Source organism: Anser cygnoides, chromosome 2 (assembly GCF_040182565.1).
Source record: "Anser cygnoides isolate HZ-2024a breed goose chromosome 2, Taihu_goose_T2T_genome, whole genome shotgun sequence".
Classification (NCBI taxonomy): Eukaryota; Metazoa; Chordata; class Aves; order Anseriformes; family Anatidae; genus Anser; species Anser cygnoides.
The window spans coordinates 152,812,852-152,816,424 of record NC_089874.1 but is presented as its reverse complement, the minus strand read 5'-3'; positions in this window follow the sequence as shown (position 1 = coordinate 152,816,424).

The window sequence follows — 3,573 nt, the reverse complement described above, 5'->3', positions numbered from 1 at the left end:
TTTCTTGTGGCTTTTCAGCACTTCTCTCTCTGGGACAAAGTGGAAATGAGAAAGAGGAAAAATGCAGAGATTAAGACAAATGAATTATGGACTGTGTCCAACAGAGTTCTGTAACAGTTTTTCTGCTGATTACACCAAAGATTGGATCAGGCACTTTTCATGCAGAAGTCTTCAGAATATTTGATAGCTTCATATCCAGCTCCCTTTCTTATTCACCTGCCAAGGTGCCATTGGAGTGATGGAATACACAAATCCCATAGCACAATGCACTTCCCAAACAAGAAGTGTCATTAAAAAAATTATTTGACTGTTAATAGAAGTCTTATACAACAACAAACAAACAAACAAACACACACACACACACACAAGGCAAAAAAAAAAAAAAAAAAAGCCCAAAGCTTGCCCTAAGAGACTAAAAGGTAACAATACTGTATGGAAAAATGGAAGAATGAAAATATTTGACTCTTACATGCTTTTTACCCTATGGAACTCTAACACTGTATGCTTGTACTCACCAAGCTGAAGTGTAACCCCTTCTGGCCCATGGATAATCCTTGTCCTCTGAGGACCACCTGCACAGATATCTGTGCTCTTTTTGCAGTAACATCAGGCACACAGGGAGGCTTGCAAAGACCTGACTGAAGCTCTCGCTAATCTCACTAGCTGTAGAGTACAGCCTGTTCTTGGGGCCAGTCCCTAACAACTGAAGAATAAGAGATTGTTCAACTCTAGCTCCAATGTTTATAGAAGTGTTGTCCAACAAAAATCCATCTGTGTAGGTCTTCAGAATGGTTTTCTTTTCCTTGTAAGTTTGATCCCATCTTTCAGCATCTTCTGTTCCAGACACCCGAAGAGGCCCTGGTGCAGCCAGCTCCCTTACCATCTTGTAAAAGCAAGAAAGCGATTATGTTTTTTCAGCCATGAGACAAATTTCTACACTTTACTTAAAAACATTTATTTATTTATTTTAAACCCAAATATGACATTTCAATTTGTTTGGGAAAATGTTCAGATTTTCCTTCAGATTCACCCTAGGCTTACTCTGCAACATTGAGTATTCACAGACAAACCTTGCTTACAGGAAAGCTTTTGTGTCAACAGTTAATGAAGTACCAGCACAGGCACCAAAGGTATGGAAATGATGTCACCTAAGCTTGTTCCTCAGCACAAGCTGAGTTCATATTCACCTCATATAAGTGCTGTTTCAAAACAAACCTTTATGCAAGCAGAGGAGGAAAGCTGAAGCTCCCAGGCTCCGTCAGCCTGGAGCCAGCTGTTGCTGCGTTCATGGGTACAACCTGGGCATAGTCGTGGCCATGCTGGCTGAGCCTTTCATTCCCACCTCATTTTGCATTTGTGTAATACTGGGCAGAGAAGTGAACTGGAATCTTTCCTGCAAGGGCTCTGTGTAAAGGGAAGGAAGTCAGTGTAAGAGATGTAGGCAGCAGAGCCACCGTCATCTTGATGCTGTAATGACACATGGAGCTCAGGTCAAGAGCAAAGTCTCAATGACAGTGAGTAGCAATGTGTAGGTTTATCAAGGGACACATTTATATCATGAAATATTTCATTGTGTTTGCTTTGAGTCCATAGAGCTTGTCAAGTTATAGCAACAGCTGATGCTACTATAGAAGTGTGAGCTCAAGATGTTACAAATCAGATAAAGAACATACTTCTCAGCCCTCTTTCTTTCCATAGACCTATTTTCTTAATGCATGGTTCTTTAATATGACTGTCATGAGCAGTCCCTGAGCCTGTGGATAAATATAACTCAATTTCATGCAGAGAGCCTGGATCAAGACACAGTTTCTGAGGTCTCGTGTCATTGTAAAGCCTTCCCATAATGCAGTCTCTTTTGTACTGTTGATAGAACTCTTGAGGGCAAGGAGACAGTTGCTTCTGTCTTGTTCTTAGGCATGAAAATCAGTAGGAGAATGTGAAAGGGTTAGAACATGCCATCCTAGAGAAGAAAGTTTCAGCTTGCAAAGGAGACTCTAGTTAGGCAATGACAAATTCCTTCCTCTCATTAGAGACAAGTTCCTCAGCATCAGGAGCCTTCCCTGGAATGTGGCTTTCAGCTCCAAGGTCATTCTAATGATGCTTTAAAATAAATAAATAAATAGATAGATAGATAAATATGATGGTCTAAAGCAAAAGCCTGCAAAGCAGCTTTCTCAGACCCTACAAGCCACTAGTGAAGGAATGAGCAGCAGCCTGCTTGGAGACATTGAGAAGTTATGAGTTGTGTTCTTGCAGTGCATGGAGAGGTCAGGTCCTGGGGCAAAGCACAGAGAGGCAGATAAGAAACCACCCACATCACCTGCAATTTCAAAATCAGTATCTGTGCAGAGCAGTGTTTCCCACAAAACAGGGTGAAAAGAAAGAAGAAGCATTTGTGGCTCTTTCCACGAATGGTAAGGATGCATTAGGCGATGGCAGAAAGTGAGGAAGCAGATGCAGTTCCCAGGCTCTTCAGCACAGCACAGGGACAGTGAGATAAATATGACAAAGTACTAGAGAATGAGGAAAGATACAGAGAGGGTAAAAATAAACATTTTGATTCACCCAGCCTTGTCAGCCATGAATGAGAATGCATGGAAGCTAAAGAATAACACCAAAAATGGCTTTCATCAATCTGTCTGTCCCTCTGCAACCTGACACAATGAATAATTCAGAGGCACCAGGTACAACTGCAACAAAAAACAGAGGTACAGATACAACAGGGGATTAGTCTTGGTATTGAAGAAGAATATCATTTCTACAGAGGGAATTTAAAAGTAACCATGGATTCATAGGAAACGTTGTTGAAGAGTCTCTTGTAAACTTACCTGGTTCTGACCTCTAGGCCAAGGAATACAGTTCATCTGTGTTCAGGGAAATGGTATTTTCTGGTTTGCATATAAATGCTTAATTAATTACCTATTACAGAAGTTTTACTCTTGCATCTAACACAATGAGGCTTTTCTTTACACTGTCACTGGCTGAACAACAGACTAGACAACCTGAACTTTTGAGGGCAAATCTAAGTTCTGAAATGTTCCCCTCATCTCTTAGGATGTCTTGGTCATTAAGGGAAAATAGGTCCTCATATTATCAGATTTCTTTCTACTGAGTGACGCTTTTTGTTGTTGAAAACATAATGTTTATAAGCAGACAGTGTAAACTTAAGCAGGTGCACGTTCACATATGAAGTGTTACCATGTTATAGTCAGCACCAGTCCCAAACTGACAGCCCTTTAAAAACAACCAGTCAGATTGCTGTATGAAGTTGGATGGGGAGGCACTCCTCTAAAATACTTCCTCATATAAAATGTCTTGAATGAGAGCTGCATTACAGGAGAGTGCATTCGTGTGTATGTTTGCGTGCACACATGACTTCAGACTGAAGGAAGGGAGGAATGTGCTGTCACATGGAGGAACTTCCGTGTCCCAGATTACCTCAAATGGGGTGAAAATTTTTAAAAATTGGTATGATGCCTAGTCCTATTTCTTAATTCCTCATGGAGCCTGTAGGCACAAACTGTTCAGCAGCTGGGCTGGGAAAGAAAATTCCCCCTCCATGAAACATTATAG